The sequence below is a fragment of the Triturus cristatus genome, chromosome 5_2 (genome assembly GCF_964204655.1).
Source record: "Triturus cristatus chromosome 5_2, aTriCri1.1, whole genome shotgun sequence".
NCBI lineage: Eukaryota > Metazoa > Chordata > Amphibia > Caudata > Salamandridae > Triturus > Triturus cristatus.
In genome coordinates this window covers 575948814-575969511 of record NC_140588.1, presented here as the reverse complement: position 1 = coordinate 575969511, position 20698 = coordinate 575948814, and the positions used below count along the sequence as shown (strand labels likewise).

Below are 20698 nucleotides of genomic sequence, written 5' to 3'. Positions count from 1 at the left end.
CAGTCAGGTGCTCTATGTGGGCGTAAAGTGCAGTACCAGCTCATCAGAAAGGTAAATTGCTGGAAAACCCGGCTGCGATGTATACATCTACTTTGGAGCACTCTTCTCCCTTGCACTCTTGAATCGGTCATTCGCAATGTATTCTTCCAGCAAGCTGAATAACGAGGTAGGTGTGAGAAGGTGTACCAGCTGTCTTTGAGCTATCAGCGGCCACTAGGTGTCCCTCTTGTGATTTCCCGGGGATCCCGATTGTACAGGAATTCGTCGGTTCAGTAGCACGGGGGAGGGGATGGCCTGTGCTTGGAAGTGACAAACAGTCTGGTGGAATCATGAGTGTTTTTTCAAGTTCTGATTCATATTCGCTGTAGAATAAAATATGCTTTCAGCCCCCATGAGCTTTGTCACTAGGAGAGCAGTGTAGGAACTTTTGCTGTATGGCTGTGGGTTCCCTGGTGGTCTAGTGGTTAGGATTCGGCGCTCTCACCGCCGCGGCCCGGGTTCGATTCCCGGTCAGGGAACAGTCCTTCTTCTGCCCTTGAATGCTTTTCCTTCCCGCAGGTCAGGGCTTCTCAAAATGAATTTGCTTTTCTGACAAACAGTTTGCCTAGCATCCCGCAATCTGGCTCCTAATTTGATTTTCGCAAGGTTCCCTTTGAGTTGCTTTCCTCGGCGGGAGGAAAATCTCTTGTGCAAGGCTCTTGAGGAAGTGAGATTCTGTATTCCGAGGTGCGCTTCTTTTCGTAGGCTTCTGACCACATGGTGTGCGGCAGGAAGTCATCTTTGACAGGGCCGCAGGCTTTGTCTCCAAATGGCATCCCGGACCCACTGCAACCCACCTTTTTGCTGAAACGGAAGTCTGGTTCAGGGTAAGAAAAAGCTGAGCTGCACGTACCGAAAGCAGCAGAGCCCAGCGGCGGAGAGGGTGTGGCCAGGGCTGTCTGATTTGCATAGTGACCAGTGGCATCTTGGGAATGTACAGGCTTTGGAGCCTAACGGGTGCTGCAGGGGTCTGCCTGGCCGGAGAAATGCCTGTCTGGCGCTCCCCTCAGGACACACGTGTCTTCCGTTCGAGCATGGAGGGTGAGGGACATGGGTCACCCTCATATACAGGGGTGTGGGCATGGGCAGGATGGGGCGTGGGGGACCCGTCAGGGCATTGCCCGTTTGGAAGCCCGTTCGGAAGGCAAGAGGAGGCGGAGGCGGAGGCGGGAATCTCTGCTCAATTTTTTCCCGAGGCCTGGGGACAAGCCTTTGCACATTTGATCCAGCCGGGCCTGCATCAGCAGATCCTGCTCCGATGGCAAGGGAGAGCCTGCAGGTGTAAATCAAAGAAAGGGGAGAAATCCGCAAGAGGCGGGTTAACAAATTCCAGTGGCAGGCCCATGTTCCCCAGGAAGCAAGTACTTCCTCCTGCTCCCTTCAGTGGGAAAAGACATAGGAGGTGTATTTCTCTAAGCAGGGGCTCTGCGTAGGTGGCACTGCATTGCTTTGGGAAGCATCCATGCTAAGTGCAGAGTAGCAGCAGACCCCACAGCTGAGACGTGAATTGGGACTGTTAAGGAAGGGCACTGGGAGGGTGAGGAGGGCAGAGGAAAATGCTTTAAAAAAGCATCTGCAAGTTCCTACACACCCGCTGAAAACCCATACCAGGGATGGGGCTCGAACCCATGCGGACAACTGTCCATTGGATCTTAAGTCCAACGCCTTAACCACTCGGCCACCCTGGTGAGACCCTAGGCCCTGCCTTACTCAGCTCCCTTTTCATGCTGGCTGCTCCAGCGCAGGCTGTCCAGCAAGAGGTGATTGCAGAGTAAAAAGGCTTTTGCAGGAGGATAAAGGTAATTGCTTATGACAAACACACTGTGTGACACCTAACTTTTCCCCACTCGTACTTTATGGGCAATCTATACAGTGGAGTTAGCTTAGTCACAATAAGGAAGTGAGCAAGGCAGGCTCACAAGAGCATCTCCTCCCTGGTGGTCTAGTGGCTAGGATTCGGCGCTTTCACCGCCGCGGCCCGGGTTCGATTCCCGGTCAGGGAAGATCCCTCTAAGACGTAGACGTGCGTAATTTGTCCACGCAGCTCAGCTTTTTTTAATCGAAGGTCCTTAAAAAGGCACCCCGACCTATAGACGAAAGCAGAGGAAAGGGGCTGGGTCCCCTGTGTCCCAGGTTGCTTTGCTCCCATTGCCCACAGCCACCTTCATGCGCACGCAGTCCCCCACCCAGTCAGGTGCTCTATGTGGGCGTAAAGTGCAGTACCAGCTCATCAGAAAGGTAAATTGCTGGAAAACCCGGCTGCGATGTATACATCTACTTTGGAGCACTCTTCTCCCTTGCACTCTTGAATCGGTCATTCGCAATGTATTCTTCCAGCAAGCTGAATAACGAGGTAGGTGTGAGAAGGTGTACCAGCTGTCTTTGAGCTATCAGCGGCCACTAGGTGTCCCTCTTGTGATTTCCCGGGGATCCCGATTGTACAGGAATTCGTCGGTTCAGTAGCACGGGGGAGGGGATGGCCTGTGCTTGGAAGTGACAAACAGTCTGGTGGAATCATGAGTGTTTTTTCAAGTTCTGATTCATATTCGCTGTAGAATAAAATATGCTTTCAGCCCCCATGAGCTTTGTCACTAGGAGAGCAGTGTAGGAACTTTTGCTGTATGGCTGTGGGTTCCCTGGTGGTCTAGTGGTTAGGATTCGGCGCTCTCACTGCCGCGGCCCGGGTTCGATTCCCGGTCAGGGAACAGTCGTTCTTCTGCCCTTGAATGCTTTTCCTTCCCGCAGGTCAGGGCTTCTCAAAATGAATTTGCTTTTCTGACAAACAGTTTGCCTAGCATCCCGCAATCTGGCTCCTAATTTGATTTTCGCAAGGTTCCCTTTGAGTTGCTTTCCTCGGCGGGAGGAAAATCTCTTGTGCAAGGCTCTTGAGGAAGTGAGATTCTGTATTCCGAGGTGCGCTTCTTTTCGTAGGCTTCTGACCACATGGTGTGCGGCAGGAAGTCATCTTTGACAGGGCCGCAGGCTTTGTCTCCAAATGGCATCCCGGACCCACTGCAACCCACCTTTTTGCTGAAACGGAAGTCTGGTTCAGGGTAAGAAAAAGCTGAGCTGCACGTACCGAAAGCAGCAGAGCCCAGCGGCGGAGAGGGTGTGGCCAGGGCTGTCTGATTTGCATAGTGACCAGTGGCATCTTGGGAATGTACAGGCTTTGGAGCCTAACGGGTGCTGCAGGGGTCTGCCTGGCCGGAGAAATGCCTGTCTGGCGCTCCCCTCAGGACACACGTGTCTTCCGTTCGAGCATGGAGGGTGAGGGACATGGGTCACCCTCATATACAGGGGTGTGGGCATGGGCAGGATGGGGCGTGGGGGACCCGTCAGGGCATTGCCCGTTTGGAAGCCCGTTCGGAAGGCAAGAGGAGGCGGAGGCGGAGGCGGGAATCTCTGCTCAATTTTTTCCCGAGGCCTGGGGACAAGCCTTTGCACATTTGATCCAGCCGGGCCTGCATCAGCAGATCCTGCTCCGATGGCAAGGGAGAGCCTGCAGGTGTAAATCAAAGAAAGGGGAGAAATCCGCAAGAGGCGGGTTAACAAATTCCAGTGGCAGGCCCATGTTCCCCAGGAAGCAAGTACTTCCTCCTGCTCCCTTCAGTGGGAAAAGACATAGGAGGTGTATTTCTCTAAGCAGGGGCTCTGCGTAGGTGGCACTGCATTGCTTTGGCAAACATCCATGCTAAGTGCAGAGTAGCAGCAGACCCCACAGCTGAGACGTGAATTGGGACTGTTAAGGAAGGGCACTGGGAGGGTGAGGAGGGCAGAGGAAAATGCTTTACAAAAGCATCTGCAAGTTCCTACACACCCGCTGAAAACCCATACCAGGGATGGGGCTCGAACCCATGCGGACAACTGTCCATTGGATCTTAAGTCCAACGCCTTAACCACTCGGCCACCCTGGTGAGACCCTAGGTCCTGCCTTACTCAGCTCCCTTTTCATGCTGGCTGCTCCAGCGCAGGCTGTCCAGCAAGAGGTGATTGCAGAGTAAAAAGGCTTTTGCAGGAGGATAAAGGTAATTGCTTATGACAAACACACTGTGTGACACCTAACTTTTCCCCACTCGTACTTTATGGGCAATCTATACAGTGGAGTTAGCTTAGTCACAATAAGGAAGTGAGCAAGGCAGGCTCACAAGAGCATCTCCTCCCTGGTGGTCTAGTGGCTAGGATTCGGCGCTTTCACCGCCGCGGCCCGGGTTCGATTCCCGGTCAGGGAAGATCCCTCTAAGACGTATACGTGCGTAATTTGTCCACGCAGCTCAGCTTTTTTTAATCGAAGGTCCTTAAAAAGGCACCCGAGACCTATAGACGAAAGCAGAGGAAAGGGGCTGGGTCCCCTGTGTCCCAGGTTGCTTTGCTCCCATTGCCCTCAGCCACCTTCATGCGCACGCAGTCCCCCACCCAGTCAGGTGCTCTATGTGGGCGTAAAGTGCAGTACCAGCTCATCAGAAAGGTAAATTGCTGGAAAACCCGGCTGCGATGTATACATCTACTTTGGAGCACTCTTCTCCCTTGCACTCTTGAATCGGTCATTCGCAATGTATTCTTCCAGCAAGCTGAATAACGAGGTAGGTGTGAGAAGGTGTACCAGCTGTCTTTGAGCTATCAGCGGCCACTAGGTGTCCCTCTTGTGATTTCCCGGGGATCCCGATTGTACAGGAATTCGTCGGTTCAGTAGCACGGGGGAGGGGATGGCCTGTGCTTGGAAGTGACAAACAGTCTGGTGGAATCATGAGTGTTTTTTCAAGTTCTGATTCATATTCGCTGTAGAATAAAATATGCTTTCAGCCCCCATGAGCTTTGTCACTAGGAGAGCAGTGTAGGAACTTTTGCTGTATGGCTGTGGGTTCCCTGGTGGTCTAGTGGTTAGGATTCGGTGCTCTCACCGCCGCGGCCCGGGTTCGATTCCCGGTCAGGGAACAGTCCTTCTTCTGCCCTTGAATGCTTTTCCTTCCCGCAGGTCAGGGCTTCTCAAAATGAATTTGCTTTTCTGACAAACAGTTTGCCTAGCATCCCGCAATCTGGCTCCTAATTTGATTTTCGCAAGGTTCCCTTTGAGTTGCTTTCCTCGGCGGGAGGAAAATCTCTTGTGCAAGGCTCTTGAGGAAGTGAGATTCTGTATTCCGAGGTGCGCTTCTTTTCGTAGGCTTCTGACCACATGGTGTGCGGCAGGAAGTCATCTTTGACAGGGCCGCAGGCTTTGTCTCCAAATGGCATCCCGGACCCACTGCAACCCACCTTTTTGCTGAAACGGAAGTCTGGTTCAGGGTAAGAAAAAGCTGAGCTGCACGTACCGAAAGCAGCAGAGCCCAGCGGCGGAGAGGGTGTGGCCAGGGCTGTCTGATTTGCATAGTGACCAGTGGCATCTTGGGAATGTACAGGCTTTGGAGCCTAACGGGTGCTGCAGGGGTCTGCCTGGCCGGAGAAATGCCTGTCTGGCGCTCCCCTCAGGACACACGTGTCTTCCGTTCGAGCATGGAGGGTGAGGGACATGGGTCACCCTCATATACAGGGGTGTGGGCATGGGCAGGATGGGGCGTGGGTGACCCGTCAGGGCATTGCCCGTTTGGAAGCCCGTTCGGAAGGCAAGAGGAGGCGGAGGCGGAGGCGGGAATCTCTGCTCAATTTTTTCCCGAGGCCTGGGGACAAGCCTTTGCACATTTGATCCAGCCGGGCCTGCATCAGCAGATCCTGCTCCGATGGCAAGGGAGAGCCTGCAGGTGTAAATCAAAGAAAGGGGAGAAATCCGCAAGAGGCGGGTTAACAAATTCCAGTGGCAGGCCCATGTTCCCCAGGAAGCAAGTACTTCCTCCTGCTCCCTTCAGTGGGAAAAGACATAGGAGGTGTATTTCTCTAAGCAGGGGCTCTGCGTAGGTGGCACTGCATTGCTTTGGCAAACATCCATGCTAAGTGCAGAGTAGCAGCAGACCCCACAGCTGAGACGTGAATTGGGACTGTTAAGGAAGGGCACTGGGAGGGTGAGGAGGGCAGAGGAAAATGCTTTACAAAAGCATCTGCAAGTTCCTACACACCCGCTGAAAACCCATACCAGGGATGGGGCTCGAACCCATGCGGACAACTGTCCATTGGATCTTAAGTCCAACGCCTTAACCACTCGGCCACCCTGGTGAGACCCTAGGTCCTGCCTTACTCAGCTCCCTTTTCATGCTGGCTGCTCCAGCGCAGGCTGTCCAGCAAGAGGTGATTGCAGAGTAAAAAGGCTTTTGCAGGAGGATAAAGGTAATTGCTTATGACAAACACACTGTGTGACACCTAACTTTTCCCCACTCGTACTTTATGGGCAATCTATACAGTGGAGTTAGCTTAGTCACAATAAGGAAGTGAGCAAGGCAGGCTCACAAGAGCATCTCCTCCCTGGTGGTCTAGTGGCTAGGATTCGGCGCTTTCACCGCCGCGGCCCGGGTTCGATTCCCGGTCAGGGAAGATCCCTCTAAGACGTAGACGTGCGTAATTTGTCCACGCAGCTCAGCTTTTTTTAATCGAAGGTCCTTAAAAAGGCACCCCGACCTATAGACGAAAGCAGAGGAAAGGGGCTGGGTCCCCTGTGTCCCAGGTTGCTTTGCTCCCATTGCCCTCAGCCACCTTCATGCGCACGCAGTCCCCCACCCAGTCAGGTGCTCTATGTGGGCGTAAAGTGCAGTACCAGCTCATCAGAAAGGTAAATTGCTGGAAAACCCGGCTGCGATGTATACATCTACTTTGGAGCACTCTTCTCCCTTGCACTCTTGAATCGGTCATTCGCAATGTATTCTTCCAGCAAGCTGGATAACGAGGTAGGTGTGAGAAGGTGTACCAGCTGTCTTTGAGCTATCAGCGGCCACTAGGTGTCCCTCTTGTGATTTCCCGGGGATCCCGATTGTACAGGAATTCGTCGGTTCAGTAGCACGGGGGAGGGGATGGCCTGTGCTTGGAAGTGACAAACAGTCTGGTGGAATCATGAGTGTTTTTTCAAGTTCTGATTCATATTCGCTGTAGAATAAAATATGCTTTCAGCCCCCATGAGCTTTGTCACTAGGAGAGCAGTGTAGGAACTTTTGCTGTATGGCTGTGGGTTCCCTGGTGGTCTAGTGGTTAGGATTCGGTGCTCTCACCGCCGCGGCCCGGGTTCGATTCCCGGTCAGGGAACAGTCCTTCTTCTGCCCTTGAATGCTTTTCCTTCCCGCAGGTCAGGGCTTCTCAAAATGAATTTGCTTTTCTGACAAACAGTTTGCCTAGCATCCCGCAATCTGGCTCCTAATTTGATTTTCGCAAGGTTCCCTTTGAGTTGCTTTCCTCGGCGGGAGGAAAATCTCTTGTGCAAGGCTCTTGAGGAAGTGAGATTCTGTATTCCGAGGTGCGCTTCTTTTCGTAGGCTTCTGACCACATGGTGTGCGGCAGGAAGTCATCTTTGACAGGGCCGCAGGCTTTGTCTCCAAATGGCATCCCGGACCCACTGCAACCCACCTTTTTGCTGAAACGGAAGTCTGGTTCAGGGTAAGAAAAAGCTGAGCTGCACGTACCGAAAGCAGCAGAGCCCAGCGGCGGAGAGGGTGTGGCCAGGGCTGTCTGATTTGCATAGTGACCAGTGGCATCTTGGGAATGTACAGGCTTTGGAGCCTAACGGGTGCTGCAGGGGTCTGCCTGGCCGGAGAAATGCCTGTCTGGCGCTCCCCTCAGGACACACGTGTCTTCCGTTCGAGCATGGAGGGTGAGGGACATGGGTCACCCTCATATACAGGGGTGTGGGCATGGGCAGGATGGGGCGTGGGTGACCCGTCAGGGCATTGCCCGTTTGGAAGCCCGTTCGGAAGGCAAGAGGAGGCGGAGGCGGAGGCGGGAATCTCTGCTCAATTTTTTCCCGAGGCCTGGGGACAAGCCTTTGCACATTTGATCCAGCCGGGCCTGCATCAGCAGATCCTGCTCCGATGGCAAGGGAGAGCCTGCAGGTGTAAATCAAAGAAAGGGGAGAAATCCGCAAGAGGCGGGTTAACAAATTCCAGTGGCAGGCCCATGTTCCCCAGGAAGCAAGTACTTCCTCCTGCTCCCTTCAGTGGGAAAAGACATAGGAGGTGTATTTCTCTAAGCAGGGGCTCTGCGTAGGTGGCACTGCATTGCTTTGGCAAACATCCATGCTAAGTGCAGAGTAGCAGCAGACCCCACAGCTGAGACGTGAATTGGGACTGTTAAGGAAGGGCACTGGGAGGGTGAGGAGGGCAGAGGAAAATGCTTTACAAAAGCATCTGCAAGTTCCTACACACCCGCTGAAAACCCATACCAGGGATGGGGCTCGAACCCATGCGGACAACTGTCCATTGGATCTTAAGTCCAACGCCTTAACCACTCGGCCACCCTGGTGAGACCCTAGGTCCTGCCTTACTCAGCTCCCTTTTCATGCTGGCTGCTCCAGCGCAGGCTGTCCAGCAAGAGGTGATTGCAGAGTAAAAAGGCTTTTGCAGGAGGATAAAGGTAATTGCTTATGACAAACACACTGTGTGACACCTAACTTTTCCCCACTCGTACTTTATGGGCAATCTATACAGTGGAGTTAGCTTAGTCACAATAAGGAAGTGAGCAAGGCAGGCTCACAAGAGCATCTCCTCCCTGGTGGTCTAGTGGCTAGGATTCGGCGCTTTCACCGCCGCGGCCCGGGTTCGATTCCCGGTCAGGGAAGATCCCTCTAAGACGTAGACGTGCGTAATTTGTCCACGCAGCTCAGCTTTTTTTAATCGAAGGTCCTTAAAAAGGCACCCCGACCTATAGACGAAAGCAGAGGAAAGGGGCTGGGTCCCCTGTGTCCCAGGTTGCTTTGCTCCCATTGCCCTCAGCCACCTTCATGCGCACGCAGTCCCCCACCCAGTCAGGTGCTCTATGTGGGCGTAAAGTGCAGTACCAGCTCATCAGAAAGGTAAATTGCTGGAAAACCCGGCTGCGATGTATACATCTACTTTGGAGCACTCTTCTCCCTTGCACTCTTGAATCGGTCATTCGCAATGTATTCTTCCAGCAAGCTGGATAACGAGGTAGGTGTGAGAAGGTGTACCAGCTGTCTTTGAGCTATCAGCGGCCACTAGGTGTCCCTCTTGTGATTTCCCGGGGATCCCGATTGTACAGGAATTCGTCGGTTCAGTAGCACGGGGGAGGGGATGGCCTGTGCTTGGAAGTGACAAACAGTCTGGTGGAATCATGAGTGTTTTTTCAAGTTCTGATTCATATTCGCTGTAGAATAAAATATGCTTTCAGCCCCCATGAGCTTTGTCACTAGGAGAGCAGTGTAGGAACTTTTGCTGTATGGCTGTGGGTTCCCTGGTGGTCTAGTGGTTAGGATTCGGCGCTCTCACCGCCGCGGCCCGGGTTCGATTCCCGGTCAGGGAACAGTCCTTCTTCTGCCCTTGAATGCTTTTCCTTCCCGCAGGTCAGGGCTTCTCAAAATGAATTTGCTTTTCTGACAAACAGTTTGCCTAGCATCCCGCAATCTGGCTCCTAATTTGATTTTCGCAAGGTTCCCTTTGAGTTGCTTTCCTCGGCGGGAGGAAAATCTCTTGTGCAAGGCTCTTGAGGAAGTGAGATTCTGTATTCCGAGGTGCGCTTCTTTTCGTAGGCTTCTGACCACATGGTGTGCGGCAGGAAGTCATCTTTGACAGGGCCGCAGGCTTTGTCTCCAAATGGCATCCCGGACCCACTGCAACCCACCTTTTTGCTGAAACGGAAGTCTGGTTCAGGGTAAGAAAAAGCTGAGCTGCACGTACCGAAAGCAGCAGAGCCCAGCGGCGGAGAGGGTGTGGCCAGGGCTGTCTGATTTGCATAGTGACCAGTGGCATCTTGGGAATGTACAGGCTTTGGAGCCTAACGGGTGCTGCAGGGGTCTGCCTGGCCGGAGAAATGCCTGTCTGGCGCTCCCCTCAGGACACACGTGTCTTCCGTTCGAGCATGGAGGGTGAGGGACATGGGTCACCCTCATATACAGGGGTGTGGGCATGGGCAGGATGGGGCGTGGGGGACCCGTCAGGGCATTGCCCGTTTGGAAGCCCGTTCGGAAGGCAAGAGGAGGCGGAGGCGGAGGCGGGAATCTCTGCTCAATTTTTTCCCGAGGCCTGGGGACAAGCCTTTGCACATTTGATCCAGCCGGGCCTGCATCAGCAGATCCTGCTCCGATGGCAAGGGAGAGCCTGCAGGTGTAAATCAAAGAAAGGGGAGAAATCCGCAAGAGGCGGGTTAACAAATTCCAGTGGCAGGCCCATGTTCCCCAGGAAGCAAGTACTTCCTCCTGCTCCCTTCAGTGGGAAAAGACATAGGAGGTGTATTTCTCTAAGCAGGGGCTCTGCGTAGGTGGCACTGCATTGCTTTGGCAAACATCCATGCTAAGTGCAGAGTAGCAGCAGACCCCACAGCTGAGACGTGAATTGGGACTGTTAAGGAAGGGCACTGGGAGGGTGAGGAGGGCAGAGGAAAATGCTTTACAAAAGCATCTGCAAGTTCCTACACACCCGCTGAAAACCCATACCAGGGATGGGGCTCGAACCCATGCGGACAACTGTCCATTGGATCTTAAGTCCAACGCCTTAACCACTCGGCCACCCTGGTGAGACCCTAGGTCCTGCCTTACTCAGCTCCCTTTTCATGCTGGCTGCTCCAGCGCAGGCTGTCCAGCAAGAGGTGATTGCAGAGTAAAAAGGCTTTTGCAGGAGGATAAAGGTAATTGCTTATGACAAACACACTGTGTGACACCTAACTTTTCCCCACTCGTACTTTATGGGCAATCTATACAGTGGAGTTAGCTTAGTCACAATAAGGAAGTGAGCAAGGCAGGCTCACAAGAGCATCTCCTCCCTGGTGGTCTAGTGGCTAGGATTCGGCGCTTTCACCGCCGCGGCCCGGGTTCGATTCCCGGTCAGGGAAGATCCCTCTAAGACGTAGACGTGCGTAATTTGTCCACGCAGCTCAGCTTTTTTTAATCGAAGGTCCTTAAAAAGGCACCCCGACCTATAGACGAAAGCAGAGGAAAGGGGCTGGGTCCCCTGTGTCCCAGGTTGCTTTGCTCCCATTGCCCTCAGCCACCTTCATGCGCACGCAGTCCCCCACCCAGTCAGGTGCTCTATGTGGGCGTAAAGTGCAGTACCAGCTCATCAGAAAGGTAAATTGCTGGAAAACCCGGCTGCGATGTATACATCTACTTTGGAGCACTCTTCTCCCTTGCACTCTTGAATCGGTCATTCGCAATGTATTCTTCCAGCAAGCTGGATAACGAGGTAGGTGTGAGAAGGTGTACCAGCTGTCTTTGAGCTATCAGCGGCCACTAGGTGTCCCTCTTGTGATTTCCCGGGGATCCCGATTGTACAGGAATTCGTCGGTTCAGTAGCACGGGGGAGGGGATGGCCTGTGCTTGGAAGTGACAAACAGTCTGGTGGAATCATGAGTGTTTTTTCAAGTTCTGATTCATATTCGCTGTAGAATAAAATATGCTTTCAGCCCCCATGAGCTTTGTCACTAGGAGAGCAGTGTAGGAACTTTTGCTGTATGGCTGTGGGTTCCCTGGTGGTCTAGTGGTTAGGATTCGGTGCTCTCACCGCCGCGGCCCGGGTTCGATTCCCGGTCAGGGAACAGTCCTTCTTCTGCCCTTGAATGCTTTTCCTTCCCGCAGGTCAGGGCTTCTCAAAATGAATTTGCTTTTCTGACAAACAGTTTGCCTAGCATCCCGCAATCTGGCTCCTAATTTGATTTTCGCAAGGTTCCCTTTGAGTTGCTTTCCTCGGCGGGAGGAAAATCTCTTGTGCAAGGCTCTTGAGGAAGTGAGATTCTGTATTCCGAGGTGCGCTTCTTTTCGTAGGCTTCTGACCACATGGTGTGCGGCAGGAAGTCATCTTTGACAGGGCCGCAGGCTTTGTCTCCAAATGGCATCCCGGACCCACTGCAACCCACCTTTTTGCTGAAACGGAAGTCTGGTTCAGGGTAAGAAAAAGCTGAGCTGCACGTACCGAAAGCAGCAGAGCCCAGCGGCGGAGAGGGTGTGGCCAGGGCTGTCTGATTTGCATAGTGACCAGTGGCATCTTGGGAATGTACAGGCTTTGGAGCCTAACGGGTGCTGCAGGGGTCTGCCTGGCCGGAGAAATGCCTGTCTGGCGCTCCCCTCAGGACACACGTGTCTTCCGTTCGAGCATGGAGGGTGAGGGACATGGGTCACCCTCATATACAGGGGTGTGGGCATGGGCAGGATGGGGCGTGGGTGACCCGTCAGGGCATTGCCCGTTTGGAAGCCCGTTCGGAAGGCAAGAGGAGGCGGAGGCGGAGGCGGGAATCTCTGCTCAATTTTTTCCCGAGGCCTGGGGACAAGCCTTTGCACATTTGATCCAGCCGGGCCTGCATCAGCAGATCCTGCTCCGATGGCAAGGGAGAGCCTGCAGGTGTAAATCAAAGAAAGGGGAGAAATCCGCAAGAGGCGGGTTAACAAATTCCAGTGGCAGGCCCATGTTCCCCAGGAAGCAAGTACTTCCTCCTGCTCCCTTCAGTGGGAAAAGACATAGGAGGTGTATTTCTCTAAGCAGGGGCTCTGCGTAGGTGGCACTGCATTGCTTTGGCAAACATCCATGCTAAGTGCAGAGTAGCAGCAGACCCCACAGCTGAGACGTGAATTGGGACTGTTAAGGAAGGGCACTGGGAGGGTGAGGAGGGCAGAGGAAAATGCTTTACAAAAGCATCTGCAAGTTCCTACACACCCGCTGAAAACCCATACCAGGGATGGGGCTCGAACCCATGCGGACAACTGTCCATTGGATCTTAAGTCCAACGCCTTAACCACTCGGCCACCCTGGTGAGACCCTAGGTCCTGCCTTACTCAGCTCCCTTTTCATGCTGGCTGCTCCAGCGCAGGCTGTCCAGCAAGAGGTGATTGCAGAGTAAAAAGGCTTTTGCAGGAGGATAAAGGTAATTGCTTATGACAAACACACTGTGTGACACCTAACTTTTCCCCACTCGTACTTTATGGGCAATCTATACAGTGGAGTTAGCTTAGTCACAATAAGGAAGTGAGCAAGGCAGGCTCACAAGAGCATCTCCTCCCTGGTGGTCTAGTGGCTAGGATTCGGCGCTTTCACCGCCGCGGCCCGGGTTCGATTCCCGGTCAGGGAAGATCCCTCTAAGACGTAGACGTGCGTAATTTGTCCACGCAGCTCAGCTTTTTTTAATCGAAGGTCCTTAAAAAGGCACCCCGACCTATAGACGAAAGCAGAGGAAAGGGGCTGGGTCCCCTGTGTCCCAGGTTGCTTTGCTCCCATTGCCCTCAGCCACCTTCATGCGCACGCAGTCCCCCACCCAGTCAGGTGCTCTATGTGGGCGTAAAGTGCAGTACCAGCTCATCAGAAAGGTAAATTGCTGGAAAACCCGGCTGCGATGTATACATCTACTTTGGAGCACTCTTCTCCCTTGCACTCTTGAATCGGTCATTCGCAATGTATTCTTCCAGCAAGCTGGATAACGAGGTAGGTGTGAGAAGGTGTACCAGCTGTCTTTGAGCTATCAGCGGCCACTAGGTGTCCCTCTTGTGATTTCCCGGGGATCCCGATTGTACAGGAATTCGTCGGTTCAGTAGCACGGGGGAGGGGATGGCCTGTGCTTGGAAGTGACAAACAGTCTGGTGGAATCATGAGTGTTTTTTCAAGTTCTGATTCATATTCGCTGTAGAATAAAATATGCTTTCAGCCCCCATGAGCTTTGTCACTAGGAGAGCAGTGTAGGAACTTTTGCTGTATGGCTGTGGGTTCCCTGGTGGTCTAGTGGTTAGGATTCGGCGCTCTCACCGCCGCGGCCCGGGTTCGATTCCCGGTCAGGGAACAGTCCTTCTTCTGCCCTTGAATGCTTTTCCTTCCCGCAGGTCAGGGCTTCTCAAAATGAATTTGCTTTTCTGACAAACAGTTTGCCTAGCATCCCGCAATCTGGCTCCTAATTTGATTTTCGCAAGGTTCCCTTTGAGTTGCTTTCCTCGGCGGGAGGAAAATCTCTTGTGCAAGGCTCTTGAGGAAGTGAGATTCTGTATTCCGAGGTGCGCTTCTTTTCGTAGGCTTCTGACCACATGGTGTGCGGCAGGAAGTCATCTTTGACAGGGCCGCAGGCTTTGTCTCCAAATGGCATCCCGGACCCACTGCAACCCACCTTTTTGCTGAAACGGAAGTCTGGTTCAGGGTAAGAAAAAGCTGAGCTGCACGTACCGAAAGCAGCAGAGCCCAGCGGCGGAGAGGGTGTGGCCAGGGCTGTCTGATTTGCATAGTGACCAGTGGCATCTTGGGAATGTACAGGCTTTGGAGCCTAACGGGTGCTGCAGGGGTCTGCCTGGCCGGAGAAATGCCTGTCTGGCGCTCCCCTCAGGACACACGTGTCTTCCGTTCGAGCATGGAGGGTGAGGGACATGGGTCACCCTCATATACAGGGGTGTGGGCATGGGCAGGATGGGGCGTGGGGGACCCGTCAGGGCATTGCCCGTTTGGAAGCCCGTTCGGAAGGCAAGAGGAGGCGGAGGCGGAGGCGGGAATCTCTGCTCAATTTTTTCCCGAGGCCTGGGGACAAGCCTTTGCACATTTGATCCAGCCGGGCCTGCATCAGCAGATCCTGCTCCGATGGCAAGGGAGAGCCTGCAGGTGTAAATCAAAGAAAGGGGAGAAATCCGCAAGAGGCGGGTTAACAAATTCCAGTGGCAGGCCCATGTTCCCCAGGAAGCAAGTACTTCCTCCTGCTCCCTTCAGTGGGAAAAGACATAGGAGGTGTATTTCTCTAAGCAGGGGCTCTGCGTAGGTGGCACTGCATTGCTTTGGGAAGCATCCATGCTAAGTGCAGAGTAGCAGCAGACCCCACAGCTGAGACGTGAATTGGGACTGTTAAGGAAGGGCACTGGGAGGGTGAGGAGGGCAGAGGAAAATGCTTTAAAAAAGCATCTGCAAGTTCCTACACACCCGCTGAAAACCCATACCAGGGATGGGGCTCGAACCCATGCGGACAACTGTCCATTGGATCTTAAGTCCAACGCCTTAACCACTCGGCCACCCTGGTGAGACCCTAGGCCCTGCCTTACTCAGCTCCCTTTTCATGCTGGCTGCTCCAGCGCAGGCTGTCCAGCAAGAGGTGATTGCAGAGTAAAAAGGCTTTTGCAGGAGGATAAAGGTAATTGCTTATGACAAACACACTGTGTGACACCTAACTTTTCCCCACTCGTACTTTATGGGCAATCTATACAGTGGAGTTAGCTTAGTCACAATAAGGAAGTGAGCAAGGCAGGCTCACAAGAGCATCTCCTCCCTGGTGGTCTAGTGGCTAGGATTCGGCGCTTTCACCGCCGCGGCCCGGGTTCGATTCCCGGTCAGGGAAGATCCCTCTAAGACGTAGACGTGCGTAATTTGTCCACGCAGCTCAGCTTTTTTTAATCGAAGGTCCTTAAAAAGGCACCCCGACCTATAGACGAAAGCAGAGGAAAGGGGCTGGGTCCCCTGTGTCCCAGGTTGCTTTGCTCCCATTGCCCTCAGCCACCTTCATGCGCACGCAGTCCCCCACCCAGTCAGGTGCTCTATGTGGGCGTAAAGTGCAGTACCAGCTCATCAGAAAGGTAAATTGCTGGAAAACCCGGCTGCGATGTATACATCTACTTTGGAGCACTCTTCTCCCTTGCACTCTTGAATCGGTCATTCGCAATGTATTCTTCCAGCAAGCTGAATAACGAGGTAGGTGTGAGAAGGTGTACCAGCTGTCTTTGAGCTATCAGCGGCCACTAGGTGTCCCTCTTGTGATTTCCCGGGGATCCCGATTGTACAGGAATTCGTCGGTTCAGTAGCACGGGGGAGGGGATGGCCTGTGCTTGGAAGTGACAAACAGTCTGGTGGAATCATGAGTGTTTTTTCAAGTTCTGATTCATATTCGCTGTAGAATAAAATATGCTTTCAGCCCCCATGAGCTTTGTCACTAGGAGAGCAGTGTAGGAACTTTTGCTGTATGGCTGTGGGTTCCCTGGTGGTCTAGTGGTTAGGATTCGGCGCTCTCACTGCCGCGGCCCGGGTTCGATTCCCGGTCAGGGAACAGTCGTTCTTCTGCCCTTGAATGCTTTTCCTTCCCGCAGGTCAGGGCTTCTCAAAATGAATTTGCTTTTCTGACAAACAGTTTGCCTAGCATCCCGCAATCTGGCTCCTAATTTGATTTTCGCAAGGTTCCCTTTGAGTTGCTTTCCTCGGCGGGAGGAAAATCTCTTGTGCAAGGCTCTTGAGGAAGTGAGATTCTGTATTCCGAGGTGCGCTTCTTTTCGTAGGCTTCTGACCACATGGTGTGCGGCAGGAAGTCATCTTTGACAGGGCCGCAGGCTTTGTCTCCAAATGGCATCCCGGACCCACTGCAACCCACCTTTTTGCTGAAACGGAAGTCTGGTTCAGGGTAAGAAAAAGCTGAGCTGCACGTACCGAAAGCAGCAGAGCCCAGCGGCGGAGAGGGTGTGGCCAGGGCTGTCTGATTTGCATAGTGACCAGTGGCATCTTGGGAATGTACAGGCTTTGGAGCCTAACGGGTGCTGCAGGGGTCTGCCTGGCCGGAGAAATGCCTGTCTGGCGCTCCCCTCAGGACACACGTGTCTTCCGTTCGAGCATGGAGGGTGAGGGACATGGGTCACCCTCATATACAGGGGTGTGGGCATGGGCAGGATGGGGCGTGGGGGACCCGTCAGGGCATTGCCCGTTTGGAAGCCCGTTCGGAAGGCAAGAGGAGGCGGAGGCGGGAATCTCTGCTCAATTTTTTCCCGAGGCCTGGGGACAAGCCTTTGCACATTTGATCCAGCCGGGCCTGCATCAGCAGATCCTGCTCCGATGGCAAGGGAGAGCCTGCAGGTGTAAATCAAAGAAAGGGGAGAAATCCGCAAGAGGCGGGTTAACAAATTCCAGTGGCAGGCCCATGTTCCCCAGGAAGCAAGTACTTCCTCCTGCTCCCTTCAGTGGGAAAAGACATAGGAGGTGTATTTCTCTAAGCAGGGGCTCTGCGTAGGTGGCACTGCATTGCTTTGGCAAACATCCATGCTAAGTGCAGAGTAGCAGCAGACCCCACAGCTGAGACGTGAATTGGGACTGTTAAGGAAGGGCACTGGGAGGGTGAGGAGGGCAGAGGAAAATGCTTTACAAAAGCATCTGCAAGTTCCTACACACCCGCTGAAAACCCATACCAGGGATGGGGCTCGAACCCATGCGGACAACTGTCCATTGGATCTTAAGTCCAACGCCTTAACCACTCGGCCACCCTGGTGAGACCCTAGGTCCTGCCTTACTCAGCTCCCTTTTCATGCTGGCTGCTCCAGCGCAGGCTGTCCAGCAAGAGGTGATTGCAGAGTAAAAAGGCTTTTGCAGGAGGATAAAGGTAATTGCTTATGACAAACACACTGTGTGACACCTAACTTTTCCCCACTCGTACTTTATGGGCAATCTATACAGTGGAGTTAGCTTAGTCACAATAAGGAAGTGAGCAAGGCAGGCTCACAAGAGCATCTCCTCCCTGGTGGTCTAGTGGCTAGGATTCGGCGCTTTCACCGCCGCGGCCCGGGTTCGATTCCCGGTCAGGGAAGATCCCTCTAAGACGTAGACGTGCGTAATTTGTCCACGCAGCTCAGCTTTTTTTAATCGAAGGTCCTTAAAAAGGCACCCCGACCTATAGACGAAAGCAGAGGAAAGGGGCTGGGTCCCCTGTGTCCCAGGTTGCTTTGCTCCCATTGCCCTCAGCCACCTTCATGCGCACGCAGTCCCCCACCCAGTCAGGTGCTCTATGTGGGCGTAAAGTGCAGTACCAGCTCATCAGAAAGGTAAATTGCTGGAAAACCCGGCTGCGATGTATACATCTACTTTGGAGCACTCTTCTCCCTTGCACTCTTGAATCGGTCATTCGCAATGTATTCTTCCAGCAAGCTGAATAACGAGGTAGGTGTGAGAAGGTGTACCAGCTGTCTTTGAGCTATCAGCGGCCACTAGGTGTCCCTCTTGTGATTTCCCGGGGATCCCGATTGTACAGGAATTCGTCGGTTCAGTAGCACGGGGGAGGGGATGGCCTGTGCTTGGAAGTGACAAACAGTCTGGTGGAATCATGAGTGTTTTTTCAAGTTCTGATTCATATTCGCTGTAGAATAAAATATGCTTTCAGCCCCCATGAGCTTTGTCACTAGGAGAGCAGTGTAGGAACTTTTGCTGTATGGCTGTGGGTTCCCTGGTGGTCTAGTGGTTAGGATTCGGCGCTCTCACCGCCGCGGCCCGGGTTCGATTCCCGGTCAGGGAACAGTCCTTCTTCTGCCCTTGAATGCTTTTCCTTCCCGCAGGTCAGGGCTTCTCAAAATGAATTTGCTTTTCTGACAAACAGTTTGCCTAGCATCCCGCAATCTGGCTCCTAATTTGATTTTCGCAAGGTTCCCTTTGAGTTGCTTTCCTCGGCGGGAGGAAAATCTCTTGTGCAAGGCTCTTGAGGAAGTGAGATTCTGTATTCCGAGGTGCGCTTCTTTTCGTAGGCTTCTGACCACATGGTGTGCGGCAGGAAGTCATCTTTGACAGGGCCGCAGGCTTTGTCTCCAAATGGCATCCCGGACCCACTGCAACCCACCTTTTTGCTGAAACGGAAGTCTGGTTCAGGGTAAGAAAAAGCTGAGCTGCACGTACCGAAAGCAGCAGAGCCCAGCGGCGGAGAGGGTGTGGCCAGGGCTGTCTGATTTGCATAGTGACCAGTGGCATCTTGGGAATGTACAGGCTTTGGAGCCTAACGGGTGCTGCAGGGGTCTGCCTGGCCGGAGAAATGCCTGTCTGGCGCTCCCCTCAGGACACACGTGTCTTCCGTTCGAGCATGGAGGGTGAGGGACATGGGTCACCCTCATATACAGGGGTGTGGGCATGGGCAGGATGGGGCGTGGGGGACCCGTCAGGGCATTGCCCGTTTGGAAGCCCGTTCGGAAGGCAAGAGGAGGCGGAGGCGGAGGCGGGAATCTCTGCTCAATTTTTTCCCGAGGCCTGGGGACAAGCCTTTGCACATTTGATCCAGCCGGGCCTGCATCAGCAGATCCTGCTCCGATGGCAAGGGAGAGCCTGCAGGTGTAAATCAAAGAAAGGGGAGAAATCCGCAAGAGGCGGGTTAACAAATTCCAGTGGCAGGCCCATGTTCCCCAGGAAGCAAGTACTTCCTCCTGCTCCCTTCAGTGGGAAAAGACATAGGAGGTGTATTTCTCTAAGCAGGGGCTCTGCGTAGGTGGCACTGCATTGCTTTGGGAAGCATCCATGCTAAGTGCAGAGTAGCAGCAGACCCCACAGCTGAGACGTGAATTGGGACTGTTAAGGAAGGGCACTGGGAGGGTGAGGAGGGCAGAGGAAAATGCTTTAAAAAAGCATCTGCAAGTTCCTACACACCCGCTGAAAACCCATACCAGGGATGGGGCTCGAACCCATGCGGACAACTGTCCATTGGATCTTAAGTCCAACGCCTTAACCACTCGGCCACCCTGGTGAGACCCTAGGCCCTGCCTTACTCAGCTCCCTTTTCATGCTGGCTGCTCCAGCGCAGGCTGTCCAGCAAGAGGTGATTGCAGAGTAAAAAGGCTTTTGCAGGAGGATAAAGGTAATTGCTTATGACAAACACACTGTGTGACACCTAACTTTTCCCCACTCGTACTTTATGGGCAATCTATACAGTGGAGTTAGCTTAGTCACAATAAGGAAGTGAGCAAGGCAGGCTCACAAGAGCATCTCCTCCCTGGTGGTCTAGTGGCTAGGATTCGGCGCTTTCACCGCCGCGGCCCGGGTTCGATTCCCGGTCAGGGAAGATCCCTCTAAGACGTAGACGTGCGTAATTTGTCCACGCAGCTCAGCTTTTTTTAATCGAAGGTCCTTAAAAAGGCACCCCGACCTATAGACGAAAGCAGAGGAAAGGGGCTGGGTCCCCTGTGTCCCAGGTTGCTTTGCTCCCATTGCCCTCAGCCACCTTCATGCGCACGCAGTCCCCCACCCAGTCAGGTGCTCTATGTGGGCGTAAAGTGCAGTACCAGCTCATCAGAAAGGTAAATTGCTGGAAAACCCGGCTGCGATGTATACATCTACTTTGGAGCACTCTTCTCCCTTGCACTCTTGAATCGGTCATTCGCAATGTATTCTTCCAGCAAGCTGAATAACGAGGTAGGTGTGAGAAGGTGTACCAGCTGTCTTTGAGCTATCAGCGGCCACTAGGTGTCCCTCTTGTGATTTCCCGGGGATCCCGATTGTACAGGAATTCGTCGGTTCAGTAGCACGGGGGAGGGGATGGCCTGTGCTTGGAAGTGACAAACAGTCTGGTGGAATCATGAGTGTTTTTTCAAGTTCTGATTCATATTCGCTGTAGAATAAAATATGCTTTCAGCCCCCATGAGCTTTGTCACTAGGAGAGCAGTGTAGGAACTTTTGCTGTATGGCTGTGGGTTCCCTGGTGGTCTAGTGGTTAGGATTCGGCGCTCTCACTGCCGCGGCCCGGGTTCGATTCCCGGTCAGGGAACAGTCGTTCTTCTGCCCTTGAATGCTTTTCCTTCCCGCAGGTCAGGGCTTCTCAAAATGAATTTGCTTTTCTGACAAACAGTTTGCCTAGCATCCCGCAATCTGGCTCCTAATTTGATTTTCGCAAGGTTCCCTTTGAGTTGCTTTCCTCG

The 20698-nt window shown here is 53.4% G+C and overlaps 25 non-coding genes across 25 annotated transcripts; 16 read left to right on the top strand and 9 right to left on the bottom strand.

The window, feature by feature from the left end:
* Positions 1-446: 446 nt before the first annotated feature.
* Positions 447-518, top strand: TRNAE-CUC (transfer RNA glutamic acid (anticodon CUC)). Its single transcript has one exon. It is a non-coding gene; the product is annotated as a tRNA-Glu (tRNA).
* Positions 519-1644: 1126 nt separating this feature from the next.
* Positions 1645-1727, bottom strand: TRNAL-UAA (transfer RNA leucine (anticodon UAA)). Its single transcript has one exon. It is a non-coding gene; the product is annotated as a tRNA-Leu (tRNA).
* A 243-nt stretch (positions 1728-1970) lies between these two features.
* On the top strand, positions 1971-2042 carry TRNAE-UUC (transfer RNA glutamic acid (anticodon UUC)). The gene has a single exon. It is a non-coding gene; the product is annotated as a tRNA-Glu (tRNA).
* Positions 2043-3870: 1828 nt separating this feature from the next.
* Positions 3871-3953, bottom strand: TRNAL-UAA (transfer RNA leucine (anticodon UAA)). The gene has a single exon. It is a non-coding gene; the product is annotated as a tRNA-Leu (tRNA).
* Positions 3954-4196: 243 nt separating this feature from the next.
* TRNAE-UUC (transfer RNA glutamic acid (anticodon UUC)) lies at positions 4197-4268 on the top strand. Its single transcript has one exon. It is a non-coding gene; the product is annotated as a tRNA-Glu (tRNA).
* Positions 4269-4899: 631 nt separating this feature from the next.
* TRNAE-CUC (transfer RNA glutamic acid (anticodon CUC)) lies at positions 4900-4971 on the top strand. Its single transcript has one exon. It is a non-coding gene; the product is annotated as a tRNA-Glu (tRNA).
* Positions 4972-6097: 1126 nt separating this feature from the next.
* On the bottom strand, positions 6098-6180 carry TRNAL-UAA (transfer RNA leucine (anticodon UAA)). Its single transcript has one exon. It is a non-coding gene; the product is annotated as a tRNA-Leu (tRNA).
* A 243-nt stretch (positions 6181-6423) lies between these two features.
* Positions 6424-6495, top strand: TRNAE-UUC (transfer RNA glutamic acid (anticodon UUC)). Its single transcript has one exon. It is a non-coding gene; the product is annotated as a tRNA-Glu (tRNA).
* Positions 6496-7125: 630 nt separating this feature from the next.
* On the top strand, positions 7126-7197 carry TRNAE-CUC (transfer RNA glutamic acid (anticodon CUC)). The gene has a single exon. It is a non-coding gene; the product is annotated as a tRNA-Glu (tRNA).
* A 1126-nt stretch (positions 7198-8323) lies between these two features.
* TRNAL-UAA (transfer RNA leucine (anticodon UAA)) lies at positions 8324-8406 on the bottom strand. Its single transcript has one exon. It is a non-coding gene; the product is annotated as a tRNA-Leu (tRNA).
* A 243-nt stretch (positions 8407-8649) lies between these two features.
* On the top strand, positions 8650-8721 carry TRNAE-UUC (transfer RNA glutamic acid (anticodon UUC)). The gene has a single exon. It is a non-coding gene; the product is annotated as a tRNA-Glu (tRNA).
* Positions 8722-9351: 630 nt separating this feature from the next.
* TRNAE-CUC (transfer RNA glutamic acid (anticodon CUC)) lies at positions 9352-9423 on the top strand. The gene has a single exon. It is a non-coding gene; the product is annotated as a tRNA-Glu (tRNA).
* A 1126-nt stretch (positions 9424-10549) lies between these two features.
* On the bottom strand, positions 10550-10632 carry TRNAL-UAA (transfer RNA leucine (anticodon UAA)). The gene has a single exon. It is a non-coding gene; the product is annotated as a tRNA-Leu (tRNA).
* Positions 10633-10875: 243 nt separating this feature from the next.
* On the top strand, positions 10876-10947 carry TRNAE-UUC (transfer RNA glutamic acid (anticodon UUC)). The gene has a single exon. It is a non-coding gene; the product is annotated as a tRNA-Glu (tRNA).
* A 630-nt stretch (positions 10948-11577) lies between these two features.
* TRNAE-CUC (transfer RNA glutamic acid (anticodon CUC)) lies at positions 11578-11649 on the top strand. Its single transcript has one exon. It is a non-coding gene; the product is annotated as a tRNA-Glu (tRNA).
* A 1126-nt stretch (positions 11650-12775) lies between these two features.
* On the bottom strand, positions 12776-12858 carry TRNAL-UAA (transfer RNA leucine (anticodon UAA)). Its single transcript has one exon. It is a non-coding gene; the product is annotated as a tRNA-Leu (tRNA).
* Positions 12859-13101: 243 nt separating this feature from the next.
* Positions 13102-13173, top strand: TRNAE-UUC (transfer RNA glutamic acid (anticodon UUC)). Its single transcript has one exon. It is a non-coding gene; the product is annotated as a tRNA-Glu (tRNA).
* A 630-nt stretch (positions 13174-13803) lies between these two features.
* TRNAE-CUC (transfer RNA glutamic acid (anticodon CUC)) lies at positions 13804-13875 on the top strand. The gene has a single exon. It is a non-coding gene; the product is annotated as a tRNA-Glu (tRNA).
* Positions 13876-15001: 1126 nt separating this feature from the next.
* TRNAL-UAA (transfer RNA leucine (anticodon UAA)) lies at positions 15002-15084 on the bottom strand. Its single transcript has one exon. It is a non-coding gene; the product is annotated as a tRNA-Leu (tRNA).
* A 243-nt stretch (positions 15085-15327) lies between these two features.
* Positions 15328-15399, top strand: TRNAE-UUC (transfer RNA glutamic acid (anticodon UUC)). The gene has a single exon. It is a non-coding gene; the product is annotated as a tRNA-Glu (tRNA).
* A 1822-nt stretch (positions 15400-17221) lies between these two features.
* Positions 17222-17304, bottom strand: TRNAL-UAA (transfer RNA leucine (anticodon UAA)). The gene has a single exon. It is a non-coding gene; the product is annotated as a tRNA-Leu (tRNA).
* A 243-nt stretch (positions 17305-17547) lies between these two features.
* Positions 17548-17619, top strand: TRNAE-UUC (transfer RNA glutamic acid (anticodon UUC)). The gene has a single exon. It is a non-coding gene; the product is annotated as a tRNA-Glu (tRNA).
* A 630-nt stretch (positions 17620-18249) lies between these two features.
* Positions 18250-18321, top strand: TRNAE-CUC (transfer RNA glutamic acid (anticodon CUC)). Its single transcript has one exon. It is a non-coding gene; the product is annotated as a tRNA-Glu (tRNA).
* A 1126-nt stretch (positions 18322-19447) lies between these two features.
* TRNAL-UAA (transfer RNA leucine (anticodon UAA)) lies at positions 19448-19530 on the bottom strand. Its single transcript has one exon. It is a non-coding gene; the product is annotated as a tRNA-Leu (tRNA).
* Positions 19531-19773: 243 nt separating this feature from the next.
* On the top strand, positions 19774-19845 carry TRNAE-UUC (transfer RNA glutamic acid (anticodon UUC)). The gene has a single exon. It is a non-coding gene; the product is annotated as a tRNA-Glu (tRNA).
* The last annotated feature ends 853 nt before the right edge of the window (positions 19846-20698 follow it).